Source organism: Triturus cristatus, chromosome 8, assembly GCF_964204655.1.
Source record: "Triturus cristatus chromosome 8, aTriCri1.1, whole genome shotgun sequence".
NCBI classification, from domain to species: Eukaryota; Metazoa; Chordata; class Amphibia; order Caudata; family Salamandridae; genus Triturus; species Triturus cristatus.
The window spans coordinates 808,135,535-808,150,955 of record NC_140591.1 but is presented as its reverse complement, the minus strand read 5'-3'; the positions used below and the strand labels follow the sequence as shown (position 1 = coordinate 808,150,955).

Below are 15,421 nucleotides of genomic sequence, written 5' to 3'. Positions count from 1 at the left end.
TGGGTGAGTGGCATGCAATACTTAACACAAAGGGACATAACACATTGTCTACATATGTATTTCATGCAAACACGCCACATAAATGTATTGACATAAAAATCAGTTGTACTTACCAGTCTCCACACCCTCATAAACTTCACTCCACCAGGACACTGCCAGCACAACAGGAACATCTAAATCGACTCAGCGCAATCAGCTGGACTGAAGGCGGTAGATTACTGTTAGCCAGCACAGAAGACCGACGCCTAGGCGGTTTTATGTTTATAGCCGCAACATCTAAATAAGGCGGGTGGACCGCTGTAACCTCAACAAAGTACTTGGGACTGCCGCCGCTGCGGGATTATGGTAATAATGCCAAGATCTAAATGAGGCCTAGAGTCACTGGCAGCCCAGTAAACCATCACTGGGGAAGCAGGGGGATGGTGATTGGTGGCAGAGAAAGAGACACACAAAAAGCTGTAGAAAGAGACTAGGTGAGAATGCTTTCCATTCAGAGTTCTAAAATTCATATAAAATAGAAACATGCAGAATAAAAATGAATTCGCTTTTGACAGCTATTTAAGGAAAAAACTCATCCATTCAGAACACTGGTAGAGAGAAATGTTCTTAGGCAGACCAACGATGACTATTATAGACCATGAGCTAGGGAGTATTGTTTACACTGCCTTGTATTGAGAATGTTGGTTCACTCTGATCTATTTTGTTCCCCGGATGGGGAAGACCTCAATCCCCGAAACAGAGATAAAACATTTCAGAAAAAGTGGTACAGATGACCAGTCAGATATAATATCATACATATAACTGGGATGTAATATGAACTTTATATTTATAACCAACATAGCTTAAAAAAGAATCATGTAAGAATGTTAATATACATCTTGTAATAGTCAGTTCCACATATCAGTACAATTCTTTTTTTGTTACACAATCAGTGGCAGCTCCCCCATTGGGGCGTGGGGACGTCGCCTCACTGCTTTCTCGCAGTGCGAGAAGCAGAAACATAAAATGGTAAAACTACCATTTTATGTTTCTGCTTCTCGCACTGCGAGAAAGCAGAAGTGCCTAGAGTGCCTGGTTGTGGGCGGGCGGGCGGTCCTGCTCGAGGGCAGGGGGAGTGGCTTGCCCACTGTTGTGGGTACTGACTGTCTGGTCAGCCCCAGGGCCGACCAATCTAGTCATGCGCACTCTCCCTTTTTCTCTATGTAGGCTGCTGCAACAGCCTACATAGAGAAAATGGCCCGGCTGGGGCGCTCTCCGCTGCGCCTTACCAATCACAACGCTGCGTTGTGATTGGCTTAGGGTAGGGGAGGGAGGCTGCCTGGTTGTTGCTTCCTGTTCCTGCTGCAGGAACACGCGGGACCAGGCTGCACCATTACACCGTGACCGGCCAGGAGCGGAGGCGGCGCGGTATCCGGCAGTAAGGTACAGTACATTTTATTGTTATTTCTTTATTACCCCGAATCCCCCTCACACCCCCCTCCCGCGAGCATGCCGCGGCGGCTGGTGCTCTGTCTTTCACCTCTAGACGCATGGGTTCAGTCTCTGAGGGCTACCCTTCCTATTGTCACAGCGGCAGCCTTCACTGCAGATTCCAAGTAAAACGTGTTACTCAACGGGCGGAGTTCACATTATTTCTTGGTCTTCGAGTACTGCAGGAGTAAATTGGTTTACCACTGGGCCAGGGGCCTTTGGAGTAAAGGGGCATGATGTCAATGTAGAGGTTTAGGGCCATATGTAGGTAGGTTCACATTTACCGACTCATAAATACCAAATTTTACCGATTCGGTATTTATGAATCGGTAAATGTGATGTAGGTAATCAATCGGTAATATTTACCGATTCGGAAAGGGTCGGTAATTTAGAATCGGTATTTACCGATTCGGTAATGATGCATACCTTCCCATTGATTCCTATGGGCCAGGAGGCCCATAGGAATCAATGGGAAGCCAGTTACCATTACCGAATCGGTAAATACCGATTCGGTAATGGGGGGAGCACATTCAAGGGTGGCAGGGTGTCACATTGACACCCTGTTGCACCCCTGATTCCTGCATGTGTGCACATGTGGCGGACATACACGCCCTAAGGGCATGTATGTCTTCCACATGGCACTGTTATTACAGCAAAATATTGCATTGTGCAATGTATTCGGTATTTAGCACCAACCTATATTTGGTGCTAAATACCGAATTCTTTTTCCTAGACATCACTCATTTGAGTGTTACCTACATCTCATTTCAGGATTCGGTATTTACCGAATCGGTAAAATTACCGATTCGGTAATTTTACCGATTCGGTAAATTACCGAATCCTGAAATATGCCCCCTACATAGCAAAAGCCAAAATAACGGTCGGTAACGGGATATTTACCGAAAATCGGCCGTTACCGACCGGTATTTGGCTTCCTACATATGGCCCTTAATGAGCAGGTCACTGAAGGCAGCTCCTCTCGGATATGGAACACCTGCCACTCAGTACCCCCTCTCTCCCAACGCGAACACAGAACCCAGGAAACAAGGCAGGCAGCAGTCACCCTTTACAGCGAAGGGTCCCTTGAGTGAGTGTCGCGCACTGCCGACCTGCTCTGTACTGCTGGGCTCCGTGCAGTTTCAGCTCCCAGGGAGTGAGTGCCGCACCGCGCAGTGCCTGCCTGCTCTGTACTGCTCTGTACTGCTAGGCTCCGCACAGTTTCAGCTCCCTGGGAGTGAGTGGCTCACAGTTCCTGCCCGCTATATACTGCTGGGCTCTGTGCAGTTTGACCACCCAGGGAGTGAGTCCCAGGCAGTCCCTGTCCACTGTACTGCTGAGCTTTGCACAGTTTCAGGTCCCAGGGAGTGAGTGCCAAGCAGTGTCTGCCGCCAGGGTCCTTAACGCCTTGGCCTGGGAGTGCTCCATAACTCGCCTTGTGACTCTCTCCGAGAGTTTTTCCACACTTTGTTCCTATTGTCTGTCAGTCTGTCCTGATTTGTGGTCTCAGGCACTCCCTCGAGGGCTGGTGCTTGGCTGTCAGGCCTATATACATTGTAACGGTTACTGGGAAATCAGGGATGGGCGCGATTAGAAGCACAGAAACTGTATTTTTATTTTTCAGTTGCACACTCAGTATAAATCCAACAATTTAAAACGGAAATGAAAAACTATTGATCTGTTTTATGCCATTAGTGAGTTGCCTGCCGCCGGTTAGACGTTTGCATTTTATTTTTCCGTTGTCTGTGCAATGCGGTTACAAAGAAAATTAACTGCTGAAATGGAAAATATTACAAATGTGTTTAAGGCAAATTAAGTGAAGTGAAGTAGCTTCCAGGTACACAGGCGCTATGTTTTTAGGGAATGTCGCAACAATCAGACGTCGCCAATGCAGTACCAATAAACAGCAGGAAGCGCTCTTAAGCGGCGCTCAAGAACTTGCTCACTGCTGACCCGCCCGGCAACTTCAAAAGTTCAAAATGCCAGCAAGCGCCACAAACCAAATCAAACAAAACAAAAATGCAAGCGTGGGGAAACAATATAACATGAAGAGCTGAGGTAGTTCAATGAGAAAATGTACGACGGGTGGATGAACTCATAAAACAACCACAATTGAATTATGGAGCTGCACTTTCTGCCACAGCCATCTCCCTTGAAGGCTGCAATTTGTTGCACCTGCACACACGCAATTTAATTCCACAGTGAATGCAGTCTGCACAGAGCTGCTGAATGAATTCACCCAAACACATTTTAACGCATAAGAGGCAGAGAGAGCAGAGTAACAGACCTGGCATCATACATCTGAGCCCCACACCATTTTGGGCATTGTCTCTTGGTTGTCACCTCTTTCTCAAATTTGCTTGAAAATGCACTATATGCCCACTCTTTTTTCAAAATGTTCTCGGGGGAAGAACCCCCCAAACTCCCCATAGGTGGTTCGGGCTCGCTTGCTAAGCTCGCTCGCAGAACGACAATTGTTTTACGCCTCACCACTTTCAAATGTCACCAGCCCCCACAGTACACAATATTGATACATTTTTGGAGCATGAAACAGATAAATAGTTTTTTGTGCTTTATGAACTCTGAGATACAAATACAGTCTTCATTGCCAACACGTGTAGCTCCTTTCCTTATACAGCATGGGATTTTTATAAGTACAGAGCCTGTTGGGGTAATATATGTTAAATAGTAACCTTGTAAATCGGGAAAATCATATTATTCATAACCTTGCAAAGTTTCAAGGTGGAATTGCCGATTGTAGCCATGTGAAAACTTCTACTGCTGCATGATAAAGTTACGATCAATGTAAAAAGAGATGACGCAAAGGGCATTGAAATGTAGCATTGTTTCTAAAATCACTTATCTCAAAACCTAGCACTGGCAGATCAAAGTTTCTATGAAGGTTTAATTAAGCAGGAATGATTGTGGTTGATATTTTCTAACGCCCCCGGGGCAACAGGGGCATTTGCACATTTAAGATGGACGAATAAGCAAAAGTGATCTGTATCCCTGTTACTACCCTGTTGTAGAAGACTTTTCGTAGTTCTGGCTCTTTGCTTATACACCATACAGGGACATTTAAGGATACTGGACACATAAAATGAATAAATCTAGACAACTACCATTTGTGTTAGAGGTTGTCCAGCTCACCTGACAGCCTTGGGCCTAGACACAGAGGCTTTGGAGAGAAGGTGTATCTCTAAGTTCTGGTCACTCATTGTCAGGGTTTTCTTGTGCCAGCAGACCCCTCTGGCCTTTATTGCTGAGAGCTTGGTAAATTGTGTTCGATAGGCTAAGAGTTCGAGATGTGAGGTGTTCACTTTCCGTGAGTATTACAATCCAGACCAAGGATTCTCAATGCCACCTGTTGATGAGGAAAGGTCGGACCTGGACAGAAAATCGGCCCAGGCACCAGAATAAAAGTGGCCTCAATAGTGATTGAGATAAATAAAAAAAAGTGGCCCATGTTTACAAATTGGGACAGTTTCGACCCTCTAAAGACACGCTGTGTACATTTTTGCAAGGTATGGGAGACTACATGCCTTTCTGTTTGCTGCCGGCAATATATGTTTTCATATCAGGGAAATCAACTGTAAAAACTGACTCAGCAGACCACAAAACTGTACCACAAATCAACTGTAAAAACTGACTCAGCAGACCACAAAACTGGCCCACAAACAGCCAAAGAACCAGCCTACACACTGACCTTACAGACAAGTTCATTGGGCACTGAGGATTGCCCCATAGCTATAGCCCAGTCCAACCCTGAAGTGGGGTCTAAGAGCAGGAGCCATGCCCCACTGCTCTCAGAGCAAAGCAGCAAAAATAAAATGATAATGTAGTTATTATCATTTTATTTTTTGTAGCTGCGGGCTGGGTTAGGACGGCGCTGATGGCACAGGGGGAGGAGTGGTTTGCAAACTCCCTAAGTGCACATGACTGTTTGGCCGGCCCTCTTGGGCTGAACAAACAGTCATGCGCACTTTGAATGTTCCCTAACAGGCTGCATTACACAGCCGGGTGAGAAACATGCTAAACCTCCCTGTCCCCACCTGAGCGCCGAACCACGGCGCTCAGATCAATCACAAGGCTGCATTGCAGCATTGTGATTGGCTCAGGGGAGTCCGGGAACCGGGGGCTACCTGCTGCCGGGACTGCAGGAAGAAAGAAGCTGAACAAGACGGAGGAGAGACAGCGGCTGGCGAAAAGGTAAGTGGTATTATTTTTAATTCATTTTTTATTTCTCTACCCCGCCCCTCCACCGACGTTTTCTGCCAGCTACTACTGTCTAAGAGTCACGACACATTTTATTGTAGCTCACAACTGATCAATGGCACTCTGTGTTGCTGTGCTGTGGGGGTGTGTCTGTGGAGAGTTCATGTGCTGTCCTCAGTGTAGTCAATACATTCAATTGTGACTAATGGAATGGAATAACGAGGTAAACAAAAGGGAGATGGTTGGAGTGGAGTGGGGGAAACAGCAGCCATGCCAGTCTGGGGTTGGTTCCTGTGTATCAATAAATACTTTTCTGTAAAATATCTCCAACTCCACAAATTGGCAACTAGCTTGACCTCAACCACACCCACGCATCCTGGCTAACGACTGGGATCCAAACTTATTAAAAACCCACAGCAATCACTCTAAGCTTCCTCCCTACAACAGCAACCGAAGAAATATGAGGGAATAATATCTATTACAGACGTGTTTGTGAAGACTTGTATTCATTCATAGGCAGCAGATATTTTGGATGCGAGTACCCTTGAAATATTTCTACTCGCTCACCCTTTGCTGCGGGGAAAATATTTGATCAAGTGCATGCCGAACGAATGGCACTCCTGCAACGTGCGCTTACTGCTTGTGACCTTTCAATTCTACAATCATGCCAGCATGTAATGACGTAAGATGCTTCTCTTCAGGATGCGGGTCACACTGTGTGACCTCCAACATGGCAGCCATATTGGTTAACGGTTTTCAGCACTTTACCGCTGGATCATCACACATCGATTCGTTTCACAACAACTCCTCACTTATTACTGCTTCTGAGTATCCTGTCGAGATCACAGAATCATCCAAATTAGCAGGATTATCCAAATAAGGCTGGTGAGTGACATTAGGATGTCTACAAACATGGTAAAATAACTTTAATTGTCAAAGTGTCTTAATTTGCTTTGGTTTTACCATTGCAAGACTATTTAAATCAAATGTATTTTCCTTAAGAGTACTGCATAAATGCAAGGTAATCTCTAAGTGTTGAGCACCACCACTTTACTTAAGTGTACTTCTGCATACATCATGTGTGCAAAAGGTCATTCACCTACGCCTCAAGTGTTTTATCTTTTCCAGGCAAACCAGTCTTAAGATGGCCAGAATGGAAGACCTACTTTTGTAAATTGATTTCTACAGAAAGAATTCTCTGCAAGCAGAAAAAATATTGTTACACACCCTGAGGCCAGAGAGAGTTTATGATCATATCGCCAAACGGTAAAGACCCAGAACTGCTTCTGAAACCGATATGTTTCTTATTACTACTGATGACCTAGATTACCACTTAAGTATTTCCATATGTGCTTCAGTAGATCGCTTTAATTTTTTTCTCCAAAGAAGACAAAGCAATACTGAGTCTCTTGATGACTGCATCACATAACAAAAAAACGTATTGTCTCATATAAATGTGGGGCACTATATGGAAAGTTATTAAGAGTCCAAATCATAATGCACACAAATGGCATTAGAGCGCAAAAAAGATTGTGGGCTAACCTAGACACTCATTTGAAGGAAGTTAGGTAAACAACTTCTATATGATGTGCTAAATCAGCTCCTACAGGAACACATGAACAAGTGGTGTGTAAAGTCACTCAAAGAATGATTAAATGGAAAATGCTTCAAATAAGTCCAAGCTTCAAAAACCTTCCAGTCACCCAAATATCCAAACTAGCGAGAACTGGTAAGGGTGCTACTGATGTGTTAGTAAATACCAGTTTGCCCATGACAAACGCTGTCCAGCACTTAATATTGCTCTAAATGTGATATCCTTGGGCATTTTGTGAGTCTGCTGAAAGAAGAAAATTTGTGGAAGTGTGAACTGCATTACCCACAGGTCCCTTACGTCCTCGTCCCATTCATTACAAAGTGGAGATAACTATCTCCCGACAGAAAAAAAGACCAGAGGAATGCTGGGACCCTAATACTGCCCCTCCCACCGGGAGTACATAAGCAGTACTTACCCAGCATCCCTCCTGTTCTTTTTTTCTGTCTGTCGACAGAATGGACTTTGATGTGCTGGTGCTGCTCCTGCTGGGCTGGAGTGTCGGTCTTCTCTCCTCCCCCCGCCCGGCTGCTTGGCTGTGCGGGCGTGGGGTTTTCTGGGCTGTCTCCTGGCCTGCCGGGCTTGCTGGGAGTCAGTCTCTCTTCACGGCGGATTACTGCCTGTCCGCCCGGCCCTTTGCGGCTGGGGCAGTGACTTCCGGTTCCTTCCTGGTCGCGGGCGAGTCTCTCTGCAGCCTGGCCGAGTGATGGGCGTGCTGCGACTGCCGTGTTGCTGCTGTTTCCTGCTGGCGGTTGAGGTGGGGGCCTTGTTCCTGGTGCTGGCCCCCGCCTTGGGTGAGTTCCGCTTGGCGGTTTCTCCTTTTCCTGCCTGTTTTGTTCCTGCTGTGCGTCCTGTCCTTCTGTGGGGCTGGTTGTGTTTCTCGTCCCTCTCACGAACCTGGGGCGCTCTTGGCATGTTGTGCTGCTTGGTGCTGTGGCGCTTGGTGTGCTACAGTCTACCGGTTCCTGCTCTGATGCCGGCTGCCTCTTCCTCTGCCTTTGGAGCCCCTGGCTCGCTTGCACAGTGCCGGGTGTCAGAGCGGTGCTCCCTGTGCAGTCCGCTGCCCCGTAGTGGGTCCGGGTGCTGCATGCTGCCCTGTTCCTTCTCCGGGGCCAGGTAATTGGTGTGCTTGCTCTCTGGGTGTCCTGGGCAGGCTTACTGCCTTACAGTGGTGACTCCGGTTTGCGACATGTCTCCTGGTGTTGCCGTAGTTTCTCCTGGGGCCTTGGGGGTTCTCTGCTGTTGGTGCTGCGCCGTTGGGTCCGTGGGTGCTGTGCTCCCTGGTTCCTGGCTCGGGGCTGTCGCTGCGTCTCGGTGTGCCTGCTGTTCGATCCTCCGGCTTTGGGCTCAAGGCTTTCCTGTTCCTGCTGCCCTGTCGCGCCCCCTCCTTGCCTGGGCCTCCTGCCAATAGGGCCTTGGTTGCTTCTTGCTTTTTGCCCTGGCTTTCTGCCCTGTTGGCCGTTTAGCTCTGCTGGTGGGTGCGTTTTGCTGCTTCCACCAGGGTCGTGTGTTCGCTCCCCTTACATGGGCCGGCTTTTTCTTTCCGTTGACATGGATTGGCATTTTTGGGCGGGGCTTGCAGGCCCACCTTGTGTGGTGGGTGGCTGTGGCCTGGTGGTTGTGGGATCTGTCTCTTGGCCTGCCGGTTGCGTGTTCGATCCCGGGTGTTTCCGTGGTTGTCTGCTTCTTTCCTGGGCTCTGGTGGCTGTGGTTTTGTGCCATGTCCAGGTTGGGTGGTGCTGGAGCCATGTTCCGTAGGCTCTGCGGGCCCGCCTCTGCCATGTGTTCTCCTCTGTGCTCCGGGCCGCGTGGTTTCGCGTCGTGCTCCTCTTGCGTCTGCCTGGGGTCCTGCCAGGCTCGTGCTTGCAGCTTGTGTTGCTCCCCTTGGCTCCTGGTGGCCTGTCGGGGTCTGTCCTGCTGCTTGGCTGTGCCTGCGTGGCCGTGCTCCTTGGGGTGTTGCTGGTGCGGGTGCTGTGGTCTGGTCTTGGGCGCGCTGGTCCGTGTATCTGCCTGCCCTTTTCACTGGTCGGCCTTGCCTTGCTGCCGGCTCTGTTCCTCTGTGGGCGGCCTGTTCGGTGGTGGCTTGTACTCTGCTTCTGGTGCTGTTTGCGTGGCGGGTGGGGTGTGGTGTCCACTTCCTCTCCTGGTTTCCGTGGCCTGCGTCTGGTGCCTGCCGGGGCTTCCGGGTGTCGTGCCTGCTGCCGATGGTTCCGGTTTGGTCCGTCCCTCTCCGGTTCTTTGGGCTAGCCTCTCTGTGTTTCTGGATTGGCGTGCGCTGGGCTGCGTTTTTCCCTCGGACTGCCTCCTTCGTGGCCTGTCCTGTTCTCCTGTGCTCTGGCTTTGAGCTGCGGGTGTTTGTCCCGGGTCCTTCTGTATGCTGGGGTTGCCTTGTGGGGCTGGCTGGCGGGTGCTGTCTCCGTCTGCTTGCCCCTTCCTTGCCGGGTGCTGCTGTCTTGGTTGCTCCTGGCCCAGGCGCTCTCTTTGCGCTGTTGCTGGCTTCTGGGTTTTCTTGGTGTTGTCCTTGTGTTTCCCTGCTTTTGCTATGCCACTGCTCTGTTTCCTGTGCGTGTCTTTGGCCTGCTTCGGTGGGTCCTGGCTGCCTCTCCTGGTTCAGCCAGTGGTTTTGCTCGGTCTGGGTCGGGTGTCTGGCGGGCCTGCGGGGTCCGGTTCCTCTGGCCTTGCCGCCCTGTCAGCACCTGTTCCCCTCTGCTCTTTGGGGTTCGCTTTGGGCAGGCCTGGTTGGGACTCCCTAGGGGTGCCTGGTGCTGTGAGCTTCTCAGGCTGGTGTGGTTAGGCTCCTGTTCTTCCTTTACTTTGCATCCCCTCCGGGGGCTGTTCCCTATGGCGGTTTGCCTGTTTGTTGCCTGGGGTTCGTGCCTCTGCTGTTTGGGCCTGGCTGTCTTTCGCTGCTGTCGTGTTCTTGGCGTTGGCGTCTGTTTTCCCCTCTTCTGTGCTGCGGTTCTTCCGGTTGGGGTTCCGTCTGGCCTTCGGGGGCGGTTTCTCCCTGGGCGATTCTGGTCTAGTCTGGTCCACTTCATGGGTGCCTGGCTGGGGCCTGCTGGGGCTTTCCGGCTCCTGCGGGTTTCTGGCACCTGTTGGTGGCTTTCTTCGGCCCTGTGTCCTTGCCTGTGCACTCTCTGGGTGGTATGGCGTGTCGCTCTGCTGGTTTTCGGGCCCTGTCATGGTGTTTCCTTTGGGCCTGCTCCTTCCTGCAGTTCTCTTCCCAGGCTTCCTTCGCCTGTGTTTGCTTTCCCCTGTTGCGGGGGTGCTCCTTCTTTTTCCGCCCTCCTTGTTCGGGCCTGTGTGGGTTCTGGTGTTGGGTGCTTCTGGGTTGGCATGTCCAGGGTTGCCTCCTGTTGCTCCAGGTCTGCCGGATTCCTGCTGGTTCTGCGGGGTTTCTGGTTGTGCCTGCTTGGCTTGCTGGCTGTGTTGTCACTTCTTGGCCAGCTCTGGGGTGTATTTTGCTGGACGTTCCTGGTTCCACCCTGGTTCCGGTGTCCTGGCTCGCTCCAGTCTTGCCTTCCTTCCCCGGGCTCTGTTCCCGGTGGGTGTCTATTTGGCCCCCCTTCGCTGGTTGGGGTGTGGTTCCTCTTGCCTCTGTGGGTTCCTCCTTTCTGGCTGCAGGTTGTCTGGGGTTGCTGCTGCTTGGCCCTCTGCCTTCTCTGCTTCCTCTGGTTTCCGCTTTGGCGGATTCCTCTGTTTGTTTTTCTTCCTGCCTTCTGTGTGGTTCGCCGGTGGTGTGTTGGGGTCTTTGTCGACCTCCCGCCCTTTTCTTTGGCCTGGGCGCTGCGTGGGCTCCTTCCACAGGCTGGTTGGGCCTGCGGGTCCTCCTACGTCTACGGGTTGCTTGGCTCCGGTCCTGGCTTCCTGTTTTCCTGTTTGTTTGTTGCCCTGGTTTTTGCTGTTCTCTGGGCTCCTCTCTGGCGTTGGCTGGGGTTGGGCCTGGTGGGTTTCTGGTCTGGGTGCTGTGCACCCTGGGGCCTTTTCCACTACTCCTGCCCTGGTGGTGTGTTTGGCCTGGGTGTTGGGTGCCGGTGCGGTCCTTCGCCTTGTTGGCTCCTGTTTTGGTCTGCCCTCTGTGATTTGGCGGGTTTGTGCCTGGTTGTTTCCGGGTTTGGGGTCTGCCGGGGGTTCCCGGTTGCCCTGGACTTGCGCCCTGCCTTGTTTTCCCTTCCTGTGGGATTGGGGTTTTTGTGGTTACGGCCGGTGGCCCTGTTCCCACCCTTGCTGTGCCTGTTCGATCCGGTTCATTGGCCTCTCTGTTGTGTGGTCGGCTGTTGGTGTGTTGTTTCTGGGGGCTTCTCGGGCCTGTAGTCTTCTACCTCCTCTGCCCCTGCTGTTCTGGGTTTTGGGGCCGTCCTGGTTTGGTTGGCGGCGTCCTTCCCCGTGGGGTTTTTGGCCTCCTGGGTTTCGAGTCTCTGTCTCCTTCCCTGTCCTTTTCGGTTTGGTTGGGGTCTGGCTCCTGGCTCCTGTTCTGCTCCTGGGGTTTGGTGGCCCTGGTGGTGCTGGCGATGCTTCCTGGGGCCTGGTCCTCCTCTGCGGGGTTTGATTGGTTTTCTCCTCTGGGCTCTCTGGGTGCCGGGTCTTCGGTTTGGTGGGATTGGCCGGGTTCTGGCCTTTGCTTTCCTCCTTCCTTTTTGGTCTGGGTGCTTTTGTCTGCGCCCTGTTGGCTGGGCTTGGCTTCTTCTCTTTGGCCTTCTCCAGGGTGGTCGGGTTTTGCTCGGTGTCTGTGTGGCTGCCGGGTCCCGTGTGCCTTCCTGGTGGTTCTGGGCTGGGTGGCCTTGTCCGGTGGGTTCCTTGGCCGTGTCCCTTTGGCCTGGTTGCCCTGTCTCCAGTCTCTCTGGTTGACGGCCGCTTTGTTGTGGCCCTGGCCTTCTGTTCTTTTTCTTGGTTGTCTCCGGTCCTTGTTGGGGCCCTGCTGTCCTGTTCTGGGTTGCTGGCCGGTTGCTTCCTGCGATCCTCCCTTCCCTCCTTCTTGGTACTCCCTTGGGTTGCTGCTTTTGGTGTGGTTTCCTGGGTGCGCTTGTGGGTGCGGATGGCCGTTTTTCTGCTTTGGTATTCTCCACTTTGTAATGAATGGGACGAGGACATAAGGGACCTGGAAGAAATGCTCTATTACTTACCGGTAATCTTCATTACTCCGGGTCCCGTTGTCCTAGTCCCATTCATACGGCCCTCCCGCCCTCCCGGGCGGCCGGCCTTCCTGTCTGGGCATGTTTGTTCAGGAGGGATGCTGGGTAAGTACTGCTTATGTACTCCCGGTGGGAGGGGCAGTATTAGGGTCCCAGCATGCCTCTGGTCTTTTTTTCTATCGGGAGATAGTTATCTCCACTTTGTAATGAATGGGACGAGGACAACGGGACCCGGAGTAATGAAGATTATCGGTAAGTAATAGAGCATTATTACTAACTGAGTTGACCACAGAAATTGATTAACAAAATGTTGCACAGTGTGTGCTGAGTATTGAATCTGATGTCTTGGGTTTGAACATGTTTACAACATATAGAAGCAAACTAATGTGCCCTATTACCTTAGTTGGTATAGAATTAGTAATTGTTGTTGATTCGGAGGTCCCCTCTCGCTATAATTAATCATACGAACTAAATTGATAAACGTGCGTTTGTGTTAGGGAATTATTTAAAACCACTAAACATACATCTTCGAAGCTTCACAGGATAACCTATATGCCTTATTTTGTTTTCACGCAGCAAACAACTCAGGGTAATTTATATGTGTCTGAAAAATGACCTTATTTCCTTGGTTGGATAGACCAAGGTAATTTAGGTATCAAATAAGATCTGAATAGTTCTTACTAAGTGTCATCAGTAAATGACAGTACAACGTTTGCAGAACTTAAATTCCCAGAAGTGTTTACAAGGAAGAAGGAATAATTGCAACGATTCTACCACAAGATAATGTTTTAAAGAATGCATGAAAATGTGATATACAAGGTGCATATTTTCCATTTCTGTATGAGAGAAAACGTTAGCATAGAAGTAGACAAACTTGTGAAAGAAGGAATAGTAGAAAATATTGAGTCGAGTGTTATAGTTTTAATCTGCTAGAAAATAAGGATTCATTTCAGCAAGCTTCAGGTAGCATAATCAGATCACACCAGGCTGCATTATCAGTTATTCATGAAATGCTGCAGAAAAGTGCAGGTTTATTTTAGATATGCAAGCATTCAACAGATATGTGTCTTTTTCTCTATTTCAGAAAATCAAGAAAATACAGCCTCAACCATGGTCTGACCTATCACAAATGTATAATAATTTGTTCTCCTCTCTTGAGGGATGAATATGTTCTGTTACAAGTTCAAGGTCACTTAGTGAAGCTCTGCTGGTAGTTGAACATGCTATTGTATTCCTGTCTTTCATAAAGTGTAAATTCATCTCCTTAGTTAAATATGTACAGCTGTAGCCAATAGGATGCTTTGGAAAGTAGGAGTTTCTTGGACTGTTGTACACATTGACACATTGGTTGTCATGAATAAAACATGTATAATTCAACCCTTCTACATGATGTATTTTTGTTCATTTTACTTTTAACTACAGAGCACTGGTGTTTTGGGCTTTCTCTGAAGACAAACTCTATATCAGTCTATTTTGCAGATGTATTTTGACACTTAAAAATATGCTAAATATTTTCATTTTGTTAATTAAACGTTTAGCTTTCTGAGTGATACTATTTTTTAATAAACTCAAAAAGTTATTAACTTTAGAATCTTGTGATGCACAGGTTTTATTGATAGCCTTGGACTAAGTGTATGAGAGACTCAGATAGTCCCATTCACACCTAATGACCCTTTATTTTCTTAACTAAAGTGTCAATAATTTTCGGCCAGCGGGTATGGGGAATAGGCTAATTAATTAGTTAGGCTAAGTAGTGAAAATGTTTAGCTGCCAACAAGCTGGAGAATTCTGGAGATTTTTGGAGAATTGCCAGAGTATCTGTAGATGTTGCCCAGAGGTCTGTTTTGAGGAGTATCAATAGGTTCTTGTGTGGTGTGTTTTGTGACATGTGTTGTGTTTTAGTGATTCGTAAGTATTATATTATGGTATTGTGTCAGGTGCAGTATATGGCACATTATGGTTGGTTGATGATTGTGTATTATTAAATTAATGTTTTTTTTAAAAAACCTTTAGTTTTCGTTTTACCATAAACAGTACAGCAGCATAGTATGACAATGTAAGCATACAATAAGCACCAATGGTTCAGGGAAATATAAAGAACTCCCAACTGGCCCCATGTAATTTATTCTCCAGACACAACCCACTGCACGGACATAGACATCTGTCATAGACCAGGATTCCTCGGTTATGGGACACCCACCCCAACTGTTTCATCCCCATTGGTTTCCCCATTTTCGGTATCCTCACCGTCCGAAGAGGTCATATTCACCTCTGGATCTAGTAACACATTACACAGGTAGCAAGATCTTCTATTACTTTGTCATAGCGTCTGGCAAGTCTCTTGTGAAATTCCACTGCTACGGACCATTCTAACACATCGCTGCACCAGTGAGTAAAGTCACGTACTCTCTGTCCCATCCAGGTTATAGCGATGCGTCGCCTGGCCAGGACTAGTGCCAAGTGCAGAAATCGATATGCCAACTTCCTGCCCCTTGTACATTTAACATTACCCAGGAGACAGCACAGTGGTGTATGTGCAAAAGGTAAACAGACAGTCCTCTGAATTTCTATCGCTACCCGGGTACAGTAACCCTGTATTTATTTATTTATAAAGTTTTATATAGTGCGAACAAGATCCCGAGGGATATCAAAGCGCTTTACAATAGGTTGGAAGGAAGGACATAAATACAATATCGACATCAGGTAAGAATAGGAAACAAGGATGATCACATAATTACAGGACAATTGAATCAAGGAGAGTAGTACATAAACCAGGTATATAGCGGACTACGAAGGGGGACATGTGGTAGAGGAGAGCAGTATCAAATGATGGTACAACGGTTGTAGGATCAATGACTCCGAGCCGGTGAATCTAGTCCAGTTAAGGTAAGAATGTATTCATTAAGAATCTTTTGGCTTCCAGTTTGAAAGCAGTCGTTGAGGAGATTCTGCGTACTTCCGGTGGAAGAGAGTTCCATATCTTTGGGGCAGCACCGGAGAAGGCTTGGTGACAAGT

At 48.7% G+C, this 15,421-nt stretch overlaps 1 long non-coding RNA gene across 2 annotated transcripts in view; it reads left to right on the top strand.

Moving 5' to 3' along the window:
- Positions 1–13,721, top strand: part of LOC146805117 (uncharacterized) — a 38,292-nt gene extending 24,571 nt beyond the window's left edge. Inside the window, exons 2-4 of one of the 2 annotated variants that reach the window (XR_014967427.1) lie at positions 6,384–6,567; positions 6,811–6,948; positions 13,490–13,721. This is a non-coding gene — a long non-coding RNA (uncharacterized LOC146805117). The remainder of the gene's footprint in view (positions 1–6,383; positions 6,568–6,810; positions 6,949–13,489) is intronic. The other variant, XR_014967428.1, reaches the window with a different exon arrangement.
- The last annotated feature ends 1,700 nt before the right edge of the window (positions 13,722–15,421 follow it).